We start from the raw sequence: 23,509 nt of genomic DNA on the forward strand, positions 1-23,509 counted from the left end.
TTGTCTCCTTTTCCTCTTTCCATAATTCTTTTCATACGTAATTATCTCCCTAATTTCAATTCTTCTCCTTAATTCAATCTGTTTATGATAATCAAATATAACAATATGTTTTTTCATGGATACTTCTAAAAATCATCTTTATATATAATCTTGTTCTTGTCAAATTAATTGTTGAATTTCATGATTTGTAGAATTGAAGTTTTTTCAATTTTGTTTTTGCAGAAATTTAGGTTATTCAACCTTTTTTTGTTTTCTTTCTAAAATCCTTTTCATATGTATATTTGCTTCTCTTCTAAATTTTCTCTTATTCTCCTTAATTTACTCTGTCTATGTAAATCATATATAATTGTATGTTTATCGATTGATCTTTCCAATAATTTCTTTTAATATATAATTATGTAGCATTTCTTGCCCCATTAATTTTAAAAATTCGTGATTTGTGGAACTAAAGTTTTTAAAACTTTTTTTGGCGAAAATTGAGGTAATAGTTTTTTGAAATTTTTGTTCTCAATTTCATGGGCAAGAAAGATCTTCATAAAAAATTAGATTGTTGATTTTGATGAATACAACCCAATGTATACCAATGAATTCCAATCTCAATTTAAATAAAAGTATACAAGTTTATTATGTGAATACAAATCACTGAATACACGATGAATACGAACTAATGTATACATAGTGTAGTTACCGTATACATAAACAAAATCACATGTACAATTAATGAATAAAATTTATATATGTATCATATTAATCTCATTCTTGTATTCATTATAGTAATATGTATAATTGATGGTAATATTCTTATGTATACAATATAAAGTTTATGTACACATGCTACAATTACTGTATACATCGATAAAATTTACACGTCTATTTTTATAAATATTTTTTTGTGTATACGTATTTTTTTTATGTATATATTATGTAATGGCAACTTTAATTATTGTATAATTTATGCATATGTATTATTACAGTTTCTAATAAAATGCCATTTAATATTATTTGATTAATTATTGTTGGCTATGTGATAATTAATACACGTTAGACGTTAGAGCATTAATAATACATTTTCTTACCTTAAAAGTAGTCACAATCTTTTAATAAGTTATTTAAAGAACTTTAAAAAATTCATTCCTTAAAAGTTGGTGTAACCTTTTTTTAATGGGTTAATATATATATATATATATATATATATATATATCACTTCTTAAAAGTAGGCAATCGGTTTTCTAATAAACTAATTATTGTTGATTGGTAAAAAAAAAAACAATTCATAAAATTACAATCAAATATATCTTTATGTTTTTGTAAATTGCGTTACTATTTTTTTAAGTAGACGGTTAAATAAAGTTGAGTTTAAGAATTTAAAGAAATTGAAAAGCTAACTTCCTTAATTATAGGAGTTAAAAACAAGAAAGAAAAAATAATCTCACATCTCCTTAATTAATGCGGGTTGGTTGCACATGATAAAAAGAAAAAAACTATAAAAAGTTGGTTTTATTTCTTTTAGGCTAATACGTGCTAATTTTGTTTTAGGTTATTAATTGCTAATTAATATTGGGCTATTTATTGCCAATTATATATAATAGTTGTATGTCTGTGTCAATTCCTCTTGGAAAAATGGTTTCTTGAATATGTAACTTTTAATAAATAATTACTGATTTTAGTAATATTTTTTATTTATTATCATTTATAGCAATAGAGAAAAGACATAAATTCACCCTTCAACTTCTCAGTTACACGCTTAAACCATCATGCCGACCTATTACACACCTTTATTGTTTAAAAAATATTTTTTTTACCCCCTAAAACTAACGTGGCAAAAAATAAGAAAAGAAAAGTGTGTTTGATAGTAAATAAAGTAAAAATAAATAAATAAAAATCTTCTTTCTATTACCACCCTACCCCCACCCTCCACCCCTCACTCCACGCCTCTTCTTCTTCACACACAATTGTCTTCTTCTTCTTCTTCTTCTTCTTCTTTATTTTTTAAAAATTATTTTTCCACCCAATTTTCATCCACCTCACTATACCTCCACGAAAATCTTCTCCCCCTACCCCTCATCATATCCTATTTTAATGTTTATTCGATTTCACCATTTTCATTATATTTGATTTTTCTCTTCGGCTTTATTGGTGGTTGATAAAATTGATGATTAAGTTTAAAAAACTAAAATATAATGATGGATTTGTTGGTGAGGGGTGGCAAAAAAGTGGAAATTGAAGGTAATGGAGAAGAAACAATCAATATTAACAATGATGGTAGTGATATTTGGTGGTGGGTTGGTACGTTTTGATGGTGATGATGTAATTTTGGTGATGATTTTGTTTATGGGTGTCAAATTTTGTGGTGGATCTTTATAACTTTTGTGGGGATAATGGTGATAGTATGATTTCGATGGTGGATTTCATCGTAGGTGGTGAAATTTGTGGCGACTATTTTGATTTTCATGGTGAAATATATTGATTTGGTAGTAATATGGTGGCAATGGTAGTGGTTTCATGGTGGTGTTCATTGAAGAAGAAATAATTGAATGACGTGGAGAATTTTAGTCAAAATTTGACATGGCATCTGATTTGGCAATGACATGACATTGATGTGGCGCAAGTGTGATACATGTCTCATTGTGAGAGTGGTGCTACACGTCTCATTGTGAGAGTGGTGCTACACATCTTAGGAGTACACAAATTCACCATTTAGTAGCAGAGATGTGTAATAGGTCACCATAATAGTTTAAACGTGTAATTGACTTTTTGAGAAAAGTTCGAGAGTGAATTTATGCCTTTTTCCTATAGCAATATTATGATAAATCTGTAATATGTATTAAAAGTGAATTATGTATGCAATATATATGTATTATAATTGTTTTAAAATATATTATGCTTGTTTGGTAAGAAATTGACACATTGTATTATAAGTGTATAAAAAATGTGTGTAAATGTATTATCCATCAATAAACTTGTATTATCCACCAATAAACTTGTATTATCCATTAAGAAATTGACACATTATATTATGTGAGGTAGTTTGACTCGGCACGAAGTTTAAGAAAGAAAGGAAAACTTTAAAACTTGTAGTCCAAAATGAATGATAGAAATTTGTGTGGTTGTAAATCATTTCATTAAGGGTAAAATAAACATTTTATAGTTAAATTGTTACTTAGCATAAAAATGTGTCATTCTTTTTGGGACTAACTAAAAAAGAAAGCAAGTCATATAAATTGGGACAGAGGGAGTAAATGATAAAACAATGATGAATATTATCGTCACAAAAAATAACTTATAATCACAGGTCACAATGACGTAGTAGTAATATTACTATTATAAAAAGTAACTTCTAGTCTTAAAGTCATAATTGTGCTCGACAACTTTTCATATGTTGAAAACGATGAATAATGATATCATTGCTAATGATTGTGAATATCTTACGCTCAACATAACAACCTAAACAACCATTCAAAAATTCATCACCTATACTATTACGAGTTCATTTTTGATGTACTTCATGGATGAAAAAGTTTGTTCCACAGAAGCAGAAACAACAGGAAAAATGAGAGTCAACTTGATAAGAAAATAAACAAGTGGTCAAGTTTGATGCAGATTTAACATTACCAATACTTTAGCAAGGTCACTAAATCCCTTCGAATTGAAGAACATCTTGTCAGAACCATGAGCATAAACTATAAAACTATCAAGCTAACAACTGAGATCTCAAAGCTTATTGCTATCAAACTCATTCATATAATACTTAGTCAATCCCTTTATCCAACTTTTAGCAAAACCACCCATGAATCAACTAGATTCAAGCTAGCCATACCAAGAAGTAGGTCATTACTCACAACATCAAAATGATTATTAAGCTCTTGAAGATGCAAATTAATAACAACATAAAAAATTTCAACGCGCAAATAATGAGAATATACATCAAGAGATTTATGCTTGGACTTTCCTGGGAAGTAACCACCATTCAACTCCAGAATTATTATACCATCATGATTATCACAAAAAGATGACACATCACCCATTAATGAATCAAAATCATTATTTCTCATATTTTGTAATCGTTGCTTTGTAAGAGCAAGAAATCTCATAACATTGACAATATCTTGACCCATCTTTCATAATGAGGAGCTCGACTCAGTTGTCATCATTAGAATTTTCCACATCAACTGCAACATAAAAGCAAAATCAAATTTATTAATCACACTCACAAGACTTTTAGCAACAAGTCTGTCAGTATAATTTGAACACTCACATCCGATAAATTCAAATACATGAATAACTGATGAAGATAGAATAATAAGGTTATCCAATGTTCTATAATGAGAACCCAATGAGTATCACTTGGACGTTAAAGCCCACTTTCTTGGTTTAATCCTCGATTATAGTATGCACTTCACTTGTGAGCAATTCTTCTAACTTTTCAGCTTGATGTTTTCGAAGTAAATTTCTGCGCTTAAAAGATGCTCTAACAATATTTAGCACATTAGTAACTAAAAAAAAATCCATTTACATTTATATCCTTCTTTGCAAGAGCTACAAGTGTTAACTGTAATTGGTGGTCAAAACAATGAATGCAATATGCCGATGAAGTCTCATTCAAAATCAAAGTCTTAAGGCCATTTAGTTCCCTCTGTATGTTGCTAGCTCCATCATAACTTTGTCCACAAATTTGGAATGAACTTAATGAGTGATCTGAAAGAAAATGGTAGATTGCCTCCTTTAATAAACGAGCATATATATCACTAACATGTATAATGCCAACAAATCACTTTATTAATTCGCCTTCTTTGTTAACATATCTCAGAACATGTGTCATTTGTTCCTTGTGTGATATATTCTTCGATTCATCAACTAATATTCTAAAATAATCTCCATCTAAGTCTTCAATGATAGCTTTGATTGTTTCTTTAGCACAAGAATGAACAATTTCCATTTGAATACTTAGGGAACACATCATTTCATTTTTAGGGGTATTTTCTTAAATAATGCTTCCCACATCTTTGATCAATATCTCCATACCATTTAAAAAGTTTAAGAAAGATACCTCTATTTCAAGAAGATCGATTTTCATCATGCCGACAAAATGATAACTCTAGTCTCAACAAAAATTGTCGCGATCCAAGTCTATACCCTGGACGTGGTCGGCACTCAAGAGAGCCATTGCTGGTCCCAAGTGAACCCTCATCCTGACTGACTACAAGCGGAAGACTAACTTAAGCATGCAAAAGCTTAAAAACTGAATTCAATTTAAATACTAAACTTTAAAATAATCTAAACAATACTGAATAGATAACTCTGAATAAAATAGTATATTCAACTCACCATAAATAGGCAACTTATGTCTTCAAAACATTTAACAAAATAAATGAACAGACTTCGGAAACTCTACTGTCTATCTATAATGCCTCTAACTGACAAAGATGGAAGTCGAGACAAGACCCACGACATCCTAACAACTAATATAACTGAAAGTACAAGTGGAACCCTCCGAAAGTAAGGAGGCTCACCATAGCTAACTCGAACTTCCTGTGGTATCAACGAAGCGCTTGTTGATGATCCTGAGTACCTGTGATTAACGTTTCAAGGACATTTCATCCAATTCTAAGTGACAACGATCGCTAGTCAGTATAATAACCCAACTAAATGAGTTGGGGTCGAATACCACAGGGAGTGGTAAGTGTTTAAGATTCAATAGGAAAGTACAAATATGCTTAAATCAGCCATAAGAATAGACATTTACGAATAAAAACATAATTCAAATTAAGGGGTGACACGAATGTCATATAACAAGGGGTTTTGGTTTTAATTATCAACTATAACAACAACAAATAATACGAAATAATAATAATGAGACGGGTTCTTGGGATGTGATTCAATTATAGGCTAATGTAGACAAATGGGTAATTGCAACTGTTAGGAAATATCTGTAAATTAGTGAATAACCTAGACTATAGAAGGGGTAAACTTTCTCTCGAACAATTTACCCCGAATCAAGTCAATTTCTCTCGAACATCGACAAACATATAAAATAAGAATAGCCTACGCTTTAGTCCATTCACTCTCTTGAGCTGAATGTGTGGAAAAAGGTTTAGGATTCACTCTCTCGAGTTGAACCCATGACAACCCAATACCCATAAACCATCAATCAATAATCTTAGTTTCAAAATCTCTCTCTCGAGCAGGCCAAAAAGATGAAGGTAGAACTGCATTTGCAACTAGAATTCTTTAATTTAAACCACAATTAATGATTGAAATCACTTCTAAACAACATTTAAACTAAGAATTAGCAATACCCATAAACTAAATCAGCCCATAATCACATAATCACACCTCAAGAATTGGGGTTTTAGCTAGACATCATAAAAAGATAAAAATCGTTACCAAATTGTGTTTCCATCAACTGGGTACAATTAATTTCGTCTTTACAAAGGTCTAAATTGATGAATCTCAAAGACCCACTTCCAATTTCTCGAAAATGGAAAACTTCAAATCTTCAAAGCTAAGGAAAATTTGTCTCCAAAATCAAAGTTCAAACTGAAAATTAATTCTACAGATTGTTCAGAATAAAAATTGATCAAAGATAAGATACTAAACTAAATGTTCAAAAATGTATTTATAGTTGCCAAAAATATGCTACGAAGGACCATTCAGCGCAGTAAGTCGGGCTAACTGATCAACTCGGTGATCCACCCTATGGTCAATTCCATCGCCTTTTTACCTTGGCCTTCAACATTCCTCCAGCTCTGTAACTTTGGGTGATCTAATATTGCATCGCGAAACTACTCGGCGATCCGCCGACTGCTCCTTTCTCTCACCAACTTGATTTCCTCCTTCAGGGCTTGGCACACTGGAATTTTAGGCGGTCAAATGGCCACTTGGTGACTCGCCTAATGGACTTGGCGATCACCAGGCTCTCTTTTCTTCCTTCTTTCAGCTCGCTTTGTTCCTTTTTGCAAATTAGTGTCCATGCTTTGTTACTTAATCCAAATACCTGGAAATCAAGGATTTTACATCAGTTATTGGCACCAAATAATTATTTGAGGACACTAAATCTATCCAAATAAATCCCTAAATGAGTCCAAATCTTGGACTCATCAACACCCCAACTTACACTTTTGCTTGTCCTCAAGTAGAACTCAAGTTCAACAGTTCAAGAAGGATGTCTAAAACAGTGCTACACAAGACTCAATAATGACTGCACACGACAAGACTCAACTTACTCATGCAAGGGTCAATTGTGCACTCAAAGATTCAAGTTGTGACTCACCATTACCAAAGAATCTCAAGCTCACAATACTTGCTTCAAATGCAAGTTCACGATCAACAAAGGTACTCAAATGCCCTCACACAACGAATGATTCCATATTAACATACAATGGTTCAACAGTTAATAGCTCCGGAATCACATGCAACTCTCACACTCACAAACATGAACACATGTATGACTTCTAGGTTTGCCCTTGTTTTCCAATCAACACTTATTTCAACTCGAGATAAAAAAAGGTCTTTTCAAGGCTTGTAACGGGGCTGACTGTAAAGGTATGGCCATTTAGGCTTAGTGGCTGCTATCCTCATGAAATGTGGTATGAACAACACTTTCTTTCCTTTTCTTCATCATTATGATTCATGCTCGAAATTCATCCCATTATTCACTTTCCATGGAATACCGGACACCCCATTTCTCTTGTACTTTCACAAACTTATTTCAAAACTTTTTCATTCTTTTTCTTTTTCATTCTTTTTTTTTGTATGGAGGGGTTCCATCTTTTTCACAACCATGGATCAAAGGGGACTTCTTTGCACTTTTTGATTTACCTTCTCTTTTCACCACACCCCTAACTTAGGCTTTTGGTCTAAGTTGGGTATTCAAAAAAACCACAAATCATGAGGATTATGGGTGAATGGATAAAGAAAGGTCACAATTTCATCAAGTTTCTTCCATGAAAAAGGGTAAGGCTCAAAGGGTGTTTAAGCAAAGTTTACACACTCACAAGGTAGGCCACAAAAGAGGTATAGTGTCAAATTGTTTCACTCTTTAGAATTGTTGCTTAAGATCATTTCAAGAGCTTGCATCACTTAGTCAACGGACCAACGGGGCAAATTCTAGGTGTCATCCCACAAGGTTCACGGTAAGCTCATCACACAAGGCATTGACACCAATGTCAAACAAGACTCTACACTTTTGCTAGTGTGCAACGTTCATCACAAGAGACTCAATTTGATAATCGGCTAGTCACAACGAGATGCAAAGAGTTCACATATTGCCTATGGAACTTCATTTGGCCTCATCGTAGCCTCACATTCATGTTTGTTCGATTGAGAGCACTATTCAAGTCATCGATATTGATCACAACCGACACAAATTTGCAGAAGAATAGCCACAATTAAATACACAAGAGGTGGCAAATTTTTTTGAAAGGGTCCCAAAATCATTTACATTCAAAATAAGGAACCACAAGCTCAAACATCCACAAAAAATAGTGTCAAAACACAAGATATAGCACAAAACCCAATATATATAGAAAAGTCATAATCACAAGAGGTAGGTATGGAAATACCTCACCCCACCACGTACAAAAAGCAATTTGTCCTCAAATGTAATAAAACATCCAAAAAATCAATAAAAATGATAGAGAGAGAGGTAAAGAGGGATCATGTCTACGTAGTCGCTCTATCTGTCGAGGTATCAATGCCCGGTGTAGTACTCTGGTCATGGGCATCAGTGCCCAGAGTCACATCAACAGTACTCGATCCATTAGGGCCTGTCATAGACGTCTCTGTCAGCGATGTCGGGATCACTGACTGTGCAATCATCTCCTCCAGATTTGGCACGTCTCCATATATGCTCTCCTCCCGCACCTCAATCTGCTCCTCGTTGGTCTCTGCCTTTGACTCATCAACTGCCACATCATCCATCAACACATTTTCGGTGGTAACCGGAGGAATTTCAGAACTGGCCAGGGAATCCACATCATCTGCTACCTCCAATAATGAAGTGAATCTAGTGGACTTTAAGTAGTCCACGTCTTTTCTCAAATCTACAACCTCGGATTTCAAAGCCGCCACCTCAGAGGTCTCCCCCTGTCTACTATCACAAGCCTCAACTCTCGTCGTGAGAGTGTCAATAGATGCTCGTAGGGGAGTCAGTGCAATTAGGATAGCACTCTCAATCATCCATGGGACAACAACCTCCAATCTAGTAGCCCTAACATCCACAAAATGTGCTAAATGTCCCATCTTCAGGAGCATGGATTAAGTGATCTTGATCGGCTGGAGAACAGTAGAAGTATTAGGAGTCTGAGAGGAAGTGGAAGTACCTGAAGGCTCAGAGTCCGGAGTAGGCAAAGGTGCCTCTGCATGTATAGAGTCTATGTCCACCTCTGGGATGCATCTACTGAGGCTTCTCTCCTCCTGTTAGCCTCCTCCCGAGTGTACTCGGCCTCTATATGCCGGATGTTTATGGAGAATGTGGGAGTGACCTCAATATCTCTCGTCTCATCACAAGGAACTTCAACATGCCGACACAACTCCGTAGTCAGCACCGGGAATGAAAGGGATGTTTGATGCTGTTTGACCCTCATGGCCATCTCCTACTCTATAAGGAGTCCCATGTTGATGCTTCTCATAGATTTGATCGACCCAAGGCAGGCTGCGTTGGGAAGCCGACGGATGGACTCATTCTAGGAAGGCATAATAGAGCTGCTGATGAATCCGAACCAATACCGAGCAACAATATTCAGGTCCTTCTTCTTGATGGGGGCTCTTGCCTTGATCCACCTCGGTGTGGTATCAGAAATCAAAGGTGCAAGCCACCCTTTTAAATCATCTAGGGACTGAGTAATAGGTAAGCCCTCATATGCAAGTGTAGAACCTAGATCCCTATCGAGTACAATGTACTCGCTGCTACACCCTACCTCCTTTCCTCGGACCATGACAAACTTCACTGGTCTGAAAGCACTGGCCTTCTTCTTTCCCTTGGGTACCAAGTCGCCGTATGTTATGTAGAACTCTCGGACACATGTATGAATATAAGGGCCTCGAGGCTTGGTGAACTGCTCGAACCGGTGAAACTGGAGGGTGTCCCTTATAGTGGAATACTTACCCACTAAGCTCTTTGTGGATAACAACTTCTCCTCTAGAATTGTCCTCAACCCGTCGACTTTTAATTTGCTAAGTAGCCAGGGAGGATGAACCACTGGTGGCACTGGGATCACAGGTAGTGCCAGAGCTGGCACTGTGTCTGCCACAAGAGAAGTGGCTGCTGGAGCTCTAGATGAGTCTGGGCGAGACCTAGCATAAATCTCTGCTCGCCTAGACTGTAGGGGTTGGTCATCATCCGGCTCGGAGATTGCTGCCTGGGAGTCAGCAGACTCTCTTTCCTTGTCGGGCTTGTGTTCTGGGGTCTCAGATACGGGCCTTTTTCCTTTGCCCATGTCTCCATTTGGAGGTTCTGTCCTTCCCTTCTTAGGAGGATTGGCTCCCTCTTCATTTATCACTACTCCCCGTGCTCTTTTACGAGGTGTCATGTCGAGGTTGGTTCTAGCCATATCTGTAAAAACATCAAAAAAAGTTTAAAATAGTTCAAACAAAGTTGCAGAAAATAGTTGCAGACAGACTCGCCGAATCACCTTGACGAGCTAGATCGGGCTCGCCGAAAGGATTGGCTCAAAATATTCTCAGAAAAATGGCATGTTGGTGATGGGAAGGGACTTTCGGCGAATCACCGACAACATTCGGCGAGCTAGAACTAGCCTGCCGAAAGGTACAGTGCAGTTTAGGGGTTAGGGGAGCAGAAAGGGCGATAAAAAAAGATGATCGGCAAGTCGCCGAGTGCACTCGGCGAACTGAAGCTTCTCGCTGAAATTTACAGAACCCAAATTCAATTTTAGCTTGAAAATAAGGGTTATCAAGGGGGATTTGATGAATTGTCGAGTGGTTTGGCACGCTCGACCCAGCTCGCTAAACTGCCCAACGCGCTTACTTTCAACCCCGACTTCCAAATTCAACCTCGCAGCCCTCGAAAACAAAATCAAAACATTCACTCCCTCAATTATACTTAGACCCATTACACCCATGCCCTCGGGATACTCAGACTTTTCCAAGTTTGGCCAAATTTGGCCATTTGACGACTTTTGCCCTTGAGAATGATGTCAACCGCTCCATCATTGGGTAAAGCACGTCATTTGGCACAAATGTGGGTCACTTAGATTTCACCCGACTAGCCCCAACAACAACACAACTCAACCCAACAAGATTTTGATCAATTTTAAGCACGACAATTCGAGAAATCAACAATATAGACAATTTAGGCAAGATATTCGAATTTAAATAGGCACATACATACACAAGCACAAAAAACAATGAAATCATATAGGCCCAACACACATCACTAAGATAAGATCAATTGTCAATGAATAAAATAGCAAAATATGAATTCAGGGTTTGGAAAACCAACCTTTTAAGCCGAATAAATCTGTTGAAAAGCTAGGCGGCAAATAATCCAACTCCGAACACACAAATGACAACTAGGAATTGGTAAAAAAATACGAAAATATAGGAAAATATAGTGTGGGTGTGAGTTTGGAAAGTTGAAAAGTGAGGGAATGTGAAAGATTTTGAACTTTTGGTCTTTAAAAAACCGTCTAGTTCTCACCCATTCGGCGACATTAGTCTTGCTCGCTGACCCACTCGGCGACACACCAAATTTTACAGGACCTCCAGTTAATGTGGGGGTCTAAATGGCAGACAAAGTTGCAATCGCCGATCTGTTCGGCAACACGCCAATTTGCTCCTAGGCTCGTTGAGTTTTACAGACTCCAACCTTAGAATTTCTTGAGTCCAACGACGGTCCAAATCGGGTTCGCCGACTGGACATTTGGCTCACCAATTACCACTTTTCAAACACATTCCACACTTTAACCTGCAAAATCGACACACGATTATTTCACAAACAAAAAGAAAGCAAATAAAACTTGGGTTGCCTCCTGAAAAGCTCCTGAGTTAACATCATGGCACGACGAAAGTCCTCACTCAAACTTCATTCTTAGCGTTGGCCATAGTATCACTAGGCAACCCCCCTTGTTGTTTCGGGTTTAAATGATATGAGATATGACCCATCTGGGTCTCGAAATGTTTGATAGAGATGGAATGTGAGGTAACCATCTGGCTATGGGTCGACACATCTTCCTTCACCTCCTTCTAAATTTTGTCAGACCCCTCAACCCTTTTGAGAATACGAGACAACATATCCTCATACCGGCCACCCTCCGAATCCTTTGGCTTTTGACGCTCGTGAGGAGGAATGTACCTGTCCTTCTTCCTGTCTCTCTCTTTCCAAGTGTGGTTACGATCCCTCCACTCTTTATCACGATCCTTCCGGCCTTCATCCCTGTTCCAACCTTGGAGACCACCCTGCCTTAGGTAGTTTGAACGATAACCACCTCCTTGGTTGGCTAGGAAGTTCACCTGATCGTTGTACAACACTTCAAACTTGGCCTCATCAGGATTAACACACCTGACACCCACAACATTGACACTTCAAACACCAGCTCCCATGACATTTTGGGAAAACATGTCAAGTTGTGTCATAATCTTTGGCATGTTCTAATCCCTCTCTTGGTCTTTCTCAANTGGCTAGGAAGTTCACCTGATCGTTGTACAACACTTCAAACTTGGCCTCATCAGGATTAACACACCCGACACCCACAACATTGACACTTCAAACACCAGCTCCCATGACATTTTGGGACAACATGTCAAGTTGTGTCATAATCTTTGGCATGTTCTAATTCCTCTCTTGGTCTTTCTCAAGCTTCTCCTTGGTCAATTTAAACGTGTGAGGGGAGACTTGATCTTCGCGGGTGTACTAAGCCCGATTAACTATGGTCATACCATCCAAAAGCTAGGCTACTATAATGTAAGGTTGTTGAATCAAACCTCCCAGAGAAAGTTGGTCAACTACACCCTTGTTCACCGAATCAAGGCTTCGGTAAAAATAATGCAACAAAACGTTGTCGGGCAAACCATGAGTTGGGCATTACTGCACCAACCTCTTGAATCGCAGCCAAGTCTCATGAATCGGCTCACCCTCCAAACGCTTGAAGCTTTGGATGCTATCCCGAAGAGTCATTATCTTTGAAGGAGGGAAAAATCACACTTGGAATGCGGTGACAAGCTCTTCTTATGAAGTGATTGATTCCTGTGGCAATTCAGCCAGCCACCTACAAGCTTCTCCCATTAAAGAAAATAGGAATAACCTCAACCGGACCGACTCTTGGGATATGTTCTTGAAGGAGAACGAACCGCAAACATCAACAAAGTTTCTAATATGCTCATGGGGATCCTCATGAGCCAGCCCACCAAACAACCCTTTCAATTACAAGAGTTGCAACATGGTACTTGTAATATGGAACACATCGTTCCCTTCAGCCAGAGGCAAGCGAATGGCACCAATTCCACCCATTATATGAGGGTCATTGACATTAGGCTCATTGACATTGTTGACATTACCGATGCCATCTTGGTGGCCCACTTGGCTACCATTTCTTTCGTTCACACTCATTTCCTCTGTTCAAAACAACAACACACAAACCAAAACTGAAAGTAAGTAGATTCAATTATGACTAGAAAGAACGAAATTTAACATGACTAAAGTATCTTAACCAACACCACTCCCCGACAGCGGCGCCATTTTGATTAACGTTTCAAGGACACTTCATTCAATTCTAAATGTTAACGATCGCTAGTCAGTATCATAACCCAACTAAATGAGTTGGGGTCAAATCCCACAGAGAGTGGTACGTGTTTAAGATTCCATAGGAAAGTACAAATATGCTCAAATCAGCCATATGAATAGACATTTACGAATAAAAACATAATTCAAATTACAGGGTGACACGAATGTCAAATAAAAGGGGGTTTTGGTTTTAATTATCAACTACATTAGTAGTAAATAATACGGAATTATAATAATGAGATGGGTCTTGAGATGTGATTCGATTATAGGCTAATGTAGACAAATGGGTAATTGCAACTGTTAGGAAATATATGTAAATTAGTGAATACGCTAGACTATAGAGGAGGTAAACTTTCTCTCGAATAATTTACCCCCAATCAAGTCAATTTCTTTCTAACATCGACAAGCATACAAAATAAGAACAGCCTACGCTTTAGTCCATTCACTTTTTCGAGCTGAATGTGTGGAAAAGGGTTTAGGATTCACTCTCTCGAGCTGAACCCATGACAACCCATTACCCACAGACCATCTATCAATAATCTTGGTCTCAAAACCTCTCTCTCGAGCAGGCCAAAAACACGAAGGTAGAACTGCATTTGCAACTACAATTCTTTAATTTAAACCACAATTAATGATTGAAATCACTTCTAAACAATATTTAAACTAACAGTTAGCAATACCCATAAACTAAATCAACCCATAATCACATAATCACACCCCAAGAATTGGAGTTTTAGCTAGACATCATAAAAAGATAAAAATCGTTACCAAATTGTGTTACCATCAACTGGGTACGATTAATTTCGTCTTAACAAAGGTTCAAATTGATGAATCTCAAAGACGCATTTCCAATTTCTCAAAAATGGAAAACTTCAAAGCTAAGGAAAACATGTCTCCAAACTCAGAGTTCAAACTGAAAATTAATTCTAAAGATTGTTTAGAATAAAAATTGATTAATGATAAGATACTAAATTAAATGTTCAAAAACGTATTTATAGTAACCAAAAATATGCTGCGAAGGACCATTCGGCGTAGTAAGCCGGGCTCACCGATCAACTCGGCGATCCGCCCTTTGGTCAATTTCATTGCCTTTTTGCCTTGGCCTTCAGCATTCCTCCAGGTCTGTAACTTTGGGCGATCTAATACTGCATCACGGAACCACTCGACGATTCGCCGACTGCTCCTTTCTCTCGCCAACTTGAATTTCTTCTTCAGGGCTTGGCACATTGGAACTTTAGGCGGTCAAATGGCCACTCGGTGACTCGCCTAATGGACTTGGCGATCACTAGGCTCTCTTTTCTTTCTTCTTTCAGCTCGCTTCGTTCCTTTTTGCAAATTAGTGTCCATGCTTTGTTCCTCAATCGAAATACTTGGAAATGAAGGATTTGACATCAGTTATTGGCACCAAATAAGCATTTGAGGACACTAAATCTATCCAAATAAACCTTAAATGACTCCAAATCTTGGACTCATCAACCTATATTTCTGCATCATGAAATGATGCAGGTCAAATGGCTCAGTACGTGGAATTTACGAGCATGCGAGGGGAATTCTAAAGCATAAACATAAGCTTGAACTGATGGAATAAAAACATACTTACCTCTTCTCAACTCACTCAACTCAAAGAAACATATTTCAATTCAACTAAGAGAAAATAGAGCTCAACTCAATAATTCGACACTCAACTCTGGCTACTCAAACTCTGGATACTCAACACTGGATACTCAACTCAATATAAAGCAATAATAGGAGATGCAATATATGGAAATTTTTTAAAATAGTAGAAAACAACTAAATTTATTTAAGAATACATTATACTTAGTTTGTATTCAAGGATACAAAATAAGCTCTGTTTGTATATGAAAATACAAAATAAACTCTGTGTATATAAGAATACAAAATATCTTTGTGGGAGTTTCTCTAACCAACAACTATCACTATGAGTTATGTGATGATACAACATCTTGCCTCATACTGTCAGGGCCGTCCTATACCTTGTTGGGGGTATAGAACCTAACTACTAAGTGGATCCACTAGTCTATGCTGAAAGCATTAAGGAATCATCTAAAAAGTATGACCCTTTTCTACCCATGCTGGCTATACGGTTTATGGATACTCTGAATTATCTAAACTCAAACTCTTCCCCATATCGGTGCTCAATACTACTCCAAAAATATAACTAGCTCATATATTTAAAAACACAACTCTTTGCCGTGGTTTGAGATTATTACTCAAAATCTATCTCTTAAAAGAGATGATTCTCTGAATTGCGCATGAGAACTCTTTTGGAAATCAGTGTTTCCGCTATACTTAAATGGAAAAACATTTACTCTTGGGATTACTTAGTTCCCATATATCATTTTAAAGAAAAATGAAATCAACTCTACTCTTCCTTAAACTCATATGCTTAAGTCTTAAAAGAAATTTAAAAAGGTTTGCAAAAGACTTCTTAAAATAGGGTTCATTCCAAATTATGGACGTAAACGACTCAATTCAAGATTTTCAATAACGATACATAGAACTCAAGAACTTCAAGGATACTACTCATCTAAAAAATGTTCAACTCATAGGGTTCATGCAGAATTATGGGCATGAACAACTCAACTCAATGACTTCATGGGAAACATATAATAGTTCCATGATTAGGGATATAATCTCGAAAGGGTTAGGAACTCAATACTCAAGACTTAGAACTTGAAAAGACTACTCCTCTGAAGGATGCTCAATCTATGAAGTTCATACGAAATTTTATGGGCGTGAACAACTCGACTCGGGGGTTACATAACAATATGTAACTCATGTATACGACTCTTCTCATTCTTATACTTACTTCCTCAAAACTTAGCTCAAATCAATAGTTGATCTCGCAGCATTCACAATTGAACTCAAAGGCTTACTTGAACTCTACTCTTAAATCTCTCTTGAATTTAAATTATGAATTCAAGTGTTATGATTTGTGTTATGAAGGATCTCGTGATGATAATGTCGACTCATGAATACACTCTCCTCATTCTCATACTCACTTGCTCGAGTCTTGAAACAAGTTATTTGAAATTGTAAAAGACTCCTCAAAAAACTCAAAGGAACTTTCTCAAAATGTTTGAAAGAACTCTCAAGACTTAACTCTTAGCTCTACCTTGAATTTAAATTATGAATTCAAGGTTACGATTTGTGATAGGAAAGATATCGTGATGATTAAAAGTGTTTTAGATAGTTAATCAAGAGAAACAGTTGAAAAACTCTGCTTGGGAAGCAAGTCCGCGACGCGGAGATGAATTATAATGTTTGGTCAAAATAACTTTTGAAATAGTGGAGTCCGCGTTCTCTCCGCGATGCAGAGCGAAAAAATTTCACTCTTGAGGTTTAGGTCTGTGACGCTGATTTGATACCTGTTTTCTGTCCGACTTTTTCTTCCTCGTTTTCTAACCCTTATTTGCCTAGATTTGATTCTTTTTCTCAATTTCTCTTTAGATTCAGATACCCAGCACATGTACAGAAGAATCTACTCATAAAAGACTCTAAAATTGACGCGATTACATTAAAAACTCAACAATCCCATCCTTACTCAAGAACGAAAGCCAATTTCAAGAACACAATTTAAGATCATCAAACTTTCAAATTTCTATAACGAATTTCGCTGAAATAAATATGATTGGCGCGTGGGTGAACGAACCCAACACTATGTGAACTTACATACTTCTTAGGGATCAAACCCATGGCGAAAATCCACAACAAAACTCGAGAACCTCGATGAACGCCTTGATCCTTTCTCCTTTTTTTTCTTCTTGAAATTTCAACTTAAACTCTAAGCGTATATTAGGATTATAAATTTTAAACCAATCAAATTAGACCCCTAAAACCTTACCAAAAATGAATTAAATCTGATTGGGTAAGGAAAAGACCAAAGGACCCCTTACTATTTTTGGGTAACTTTCTATATTTAGACAACCTGACTTCAAATGGGCATATCTTTCTCATACATGCTCAAAATTTAGCAAATTCGGTGGCGTTGGAAAGATAATTCAACGAATTTTCATTTGATATCTTATGGGCCACCTAACTCATCCTGTACTGAAAGTTATGGTTGTTTAAAGTTGACCCGAAACTTAAAGGAACTTAGGAATGACTTGAATGAACTCTCTTTAGTTCTTCTTGGAACTCAAGGTGCTACATCTAGTGACCTTAAGACTCAAGAAATATTAAATTCCTCGATAAAATGCTACTCATAGCGAAGGATGGTTCAATTCTCAGTTCGAAAAAATTTCTAGTGTGTAATAGAAATCTTGTCACATAGACGAAAGCAATTAAGCGATGTCCAGACTCACTTTTTTCTTTCTTCAATTTCTTGTCAAAGGAAGTGTGTATTGACCATGACCGATTCATTAAATCAGACATCCTTTTGAAATAGTTGTCGTGGACGTTATTAACATCTCCAACATGAGTTCTAAATCTTTCAAATCCTTGTCCCAATTTTTAAAACTATTCATTGTAAAAGCAACATCACTCATATTTCCACGACTTTCACATTCATTTTTATATAAATAGCAACACAAAAAAATGCAATATCTTTTGTCATGGTGTACTCTAATCACACTCGACCTTTAAATTAATTAGGACAAAATTGACACATATTCTTTCCAATTTGAGTTTTAGAAAATTCATGTTCTTTTGATTGACAAGGCTTTTTGAGGATATAATATCTTCTAATATCATCACGTATATTAGGAATATATCTTGTAATGAGCTTTCTAATTCTTGGATCGGTTGGAAGAAAGTCTTTATTAATATATGGAATAAATGTTTTTCTTTGAATTTCTGGAGCTACGGATGAGCCGGTAGATGGATGAGTAGAACTAGAACTTGAATGCCCAATTTTTGATCTTGTGACATATCTATCCATCTCAATTCACTAGATAAATTCATACAAAACAAAATTCAATTCTATTTAATTTTATCCTAAATTCAATTCACATAGTTTAATCAATTCTTGTAGAAACCCATGACTCTCTATCAACAATCAATCTAAACATAAATTTCTGATGTAAATTGTAATGAGTCAATGAGCACAAATCTTTCAATCACACAATTTGTATTTATACCATAATTTAATTTTCAAATTAAATAAGTTGGTAATAAAGAAAATTGTATTTTATCTAAAAAGTATTGAAGGACTCGAAATAAAAAAAATTAAACCATAAATCACCAAGTGCTTGATATTTTAAATCTATTGATCAAGTAAAAAAATAATCTTGAATCTAATTTTTAGAATATTAGAAATAAGCGGAAGTTCTATAAAAAATTTGATATATAACTTTAATCAAATCACCAAATCTTATTACCTTACTTTTATGTTTTGATTTTGTGAAGAAAAAACTTGATGGCCTTTCTTTGAGACAAGAAGAAGGATTTTAATAATTTTTTTTGACCAGTGGGAGAAGTGAAAAGTCAAGTTAAAGTGGAAATTTGAAAAGGAAAGAAGACAAAAAAATTTCTTAAAAATGGAATGAGTTATTTTTTGGAAAAGTTGAAGGAAGTACGGAAGTCAGAAAAAGGAAAAGTGAATAAAAAAAAGTAGAAGTCTAAAATCAATAATATAAAATTGGGACTAAAAATATGTGTATTTTATGGAAAAGTTGGACTGCTAGTGAGATTCAATCCCTCAACCTAGTAGGCCCCACATGAGAAACTTTAAGTTCCACCCGAGAACAAAGCACCAATCAGTGTTTTTGTTCAATGGGTGCTAATATGTATTCTATATTAATTTTTGCAGATTTTCTATACAAATATATGAAAAATTTATCGGGTTTAATGGGTGCTCGAGCACCCGACACGCTCCACATTGATCTGCCTTTGTTTGTATCTATAGTTTCTTTTTTCATGCTAAAAGTTTGTATATCTCGCTGAGTTTTTAAAAAATTATACAAATTCAAATTTAAAATAAATGAAAAAGATGGACGATAATTTCGGTTATGAAAATGGAAAACAATCCCATAAATTAAAATAATTATATTTAATTAGAACTTCTTATCTAAAATGACTTTTTCATCATGAAGAGCACAATAATCACTGATTTTCTGAGATAGGGAAAGTTTGATTAATACAAATGATCCTGAATCGATTCTTTGCTAATTATATAATAACATGTAAATTATTGTAGCAGTTTAGATCATTATTTTGGATTTTAGAAATAGATTCAACTCAAAATTCAGGTAAAATATTTTAGCAAAAATCATGTTTGGAGATCATGTTTTGTTTGAATTGTATATTATCAACATATTTTGATGTTTTGTATTGATTTGTATGTGTATTTATTGAAAACATGATTTATGATTGAAGAATTGTTTCAAATTTTATCTGAATGGATCGTATTAATGAATTTCGTTTTTAATTGATGTTGTTATCAATTTTAGATCTAGTATCACAGTATGTATACATATGCATGAATCGTGTATATATATCTAAACACAATTTTTCATTCGTATATAGATTAGTTGTATGTGCTTGTTGATACGCCAAAGTTTACACTTCAATTAAGGAGTATAAAATGGTTGTTGTTAAATATAGAACTCAACTAGGTTGAGCTCGAATCCTACAGGAAATAAGGTGAGAACTAAGCCGTATATTGTTATTTAACTATTAGGTACTTATTTTCAAAATAAAATGAAAATGGGGGGAGTCTTTGGGAAGTGTTTGAAAATCCATTCGTAACAAGAAAAGTTCAACAATAACACTTGATTTAGGATGATTATAGAGAATTAACCAGGATTGTGTTCACCAAGACTTCTTGACCATTCGTCGGGTAAATTATAGAACTAGACTCCACATTATTTAATATACTAGTTTATCAACTACAACTACAATTCATGATTTCTCAACCACATCAAATGTATGTCACTTGCATTCTTCCATACTATAAGTGTTTATCTCAGCTCAATGATAATAACTCAAGTAGTTAGTCTTGCTACAACATTACTATTAGAGGGGTTCTAATTCCCAAATTTTGTCATTAACTCTTTCCCCGGTCTTCATGGATCCCACAACCCTTGGTTGTGGAATTTATCCACTCATACTTAATGAAATAAAATTGATAATTGCAGTCGTTTGAGAAATAGAGATTTACAAAAGATGCAAACAACCAACAATAGATTTCAATAAACTTTGAAATTCTCCTTCAAAACTTTGCCAAAGAAAACGTCTTCTTCGATAAAAATTTGATACTTGAATAAAACCCTACAAAAAGTAATTATAGTTCCCAAAATTCAAATTTAAAAACAAAAAGTGCAATTCTGGATGCATGTTTGATGATGGTCTTGACAACCCGTCATAAGAGTGATGGTTCGTTGAAATGGCTGTCAAGAGCTTCAGAAACATGCGCCTAACTTCTGTCGTTGCGACGCTAGTGATGACAACTCGTCATCTTTCATCGTCATAGTCGCCTTATACACCTGAGCTTCTTGCACATGTGACGAATTAGCTGACGGTCTGTTGCAGGGCTGACAGCCCGTCTGTGTTGCTGTTATGGATGTTTTTTCGACACTTATCTCCATTTCACTTCTTTTCTGTCTTGGCACATTTTCTGACTTATATAATATTAAAATATCAAAATGATACTGTTATTACTTAAGAACACGCAAATATCCTTAGTAAAAGCATCAGATGTTTCGTCAAATACTGACATATCAACACCCTCAACTTAGCATATTTGCTTGTCCTCAAGCAACACACAAACACAAGGACTATCAACAGTCTTAATAGTGTATTCATACATGCACATGCATATCAATTAATGTTTCAACTCAAACGGATCTAGGAATGACATATGGGTATCAATAAGCAACTTAGCACACGTGATTAACAATGAGTTTTTAACAGTGCATTACTAAAACCCTTACCATAAGGAAATCCCTATCACTATCATGACAAGATCTTATTTGCCAGGGATAAAATAAACATTCATGCTCATAAACAAATTCAAGCAATGCACATACAATCCATAGGCTTGCCTTTATTAGTTTCGCCTTGACTTTACAAACAACTGGACTAGGATCACAATAGGACTTTTTTGGCTTGTACCATAGGTTTAGGCTAAAGGTGGGATTAGTTTTGGGAGTAGTGACTATGCCCTCCTTGGTACCGACTTTGATTTTTTTTCTTCTAACCATCCTTATTTCTCCCCCCTTTGTGTCAAATAGTTTTTCAATCCCTTGAAGGTGTCTCATATATATAAAATTTTTTCTTATAAGCCACATCTTCCAGATTCTGCATGGTACTTGCCCGTCTTTATTCATACCCTATTCTTTTATATCAATTAACAAAAACCATCCTCAACTTAGGAATTTTGCCTAAGCTAAGGTACACAATGTCCAAGGAGGGACCAGAGCCAAAGAAGAGGTTTTAAAAGTTAACACGGAAGCTAAAGGGCTAGCAACAAATAGGTTATCATTCAAGCTCAAACTTTGGGATCAACGGGGTTCTTATTTTCATTTGGTCGGTCTTACACGCAGAGTGGGATAATTTAAACAATGGCCTACGATCCTTTACTAACCCAATGTCTTTAAATAAGTGGAACATAAACCAGACAAGTTCTAGATGCATATACAAGGCAAGAATAAAATATAAGTACTCGCAATCACACATGGCCTAATATCCACTATCAACTTCCAATTGCCAAATTTTATATATAATGCATTAATTTAAGTTTGTTTCATTAATACTCGACAAATGTCATACCAAGATCCTAAAATGTCAACAACAATATCATCAACACATTTGAATGCTTATAACCTTAACTGTTGCAAACTTATTTGTACAAGATTTACTTGATACATCACATCACACTTATATACAAAAGATTCTTTGACAATTCTAAACATGCTGGTTCTACTAGATAGCACCTAAAAGGGAAAAGAATCACGATAACAAAAACCTCTAAATAATGATACACCTCCATAAAAGTTTATGCATTGCCCTCAATGCATCAAATATGACAATCAGTGATCATAGAGCTGGGTTATCATTGATGCTCTAACCATTAGAGTCCGAAACTGATGGTAGAGCAGAGTCCTCTACTGTCTCTACTGCATCAGTCGTGTCTGGTGTGATCGGTAAGAGGTCAACAAAGATGTCTTCAGTCAAAGGATGTGAGGTATTACAAGAATCCCCCATTAAGATGACCTATAAGATCATCAAGCACAAACTCTGCATCAAAAATCAATTATCGTATCGTAAAAGTTGTATATTGCCATAATTCATTTTCCTCTCTTTACGCTTCTCCTGATATCATCTTGCTTCCTTTTATCCTATCTCTATTGTCCTTTTGTTTGTTGATCTAGGGGATGCTCTAAATAGTTCAGAGAATGACTCTTTCTTTTCCAACTCCTTAATCTTCGGGGTCGGGACTTGTGTAACAGGTCGCCCTTACAACATAGCAACATCCGCTCTAATCTGTGGAAGCTCTGTAACCAAATAGCCAAATATGGAATTGAAAGCTCTCGCAAGTGGTCATTCATTCGGGCTCTATTGCATCTATCTGGGTATGCACATTTGCATATGGCTCTGAGGTTGTGGCAATCGCTCTATTAATAAATGGGCCAGGTTTCTCTGCCAGTAGTTTCAGTTGCTTGTCATGCTTGTTTGTCCGCTTTTCTAGTCTTGCAAAGTTTGAATGCATGAAAGAATAAGGTGATACATGCATCAAAGATGAAGTAGTGTCAGTAGCCTTACCCTGTGGTGCTGGAGTGTCTGAGGTGGACTGCGTATGGTTGGGCATAA

The sequence above is a fragment of the Solanum stenotomum genome, chromosome 3 (assembly GCF_019186545.1).
Source record: "Solanum stenotomum isolate F172 chromosome 3, ASM1918654v1, whole genome shotgun sequence".
In the NCBI taxonomy this organism is placed as follows: Eukaryota; Viridiplantae; Streptophyta; class Magnoliopsida; order Solanales; family Solanaceae; genus Solanum; species Solanum stenotomum.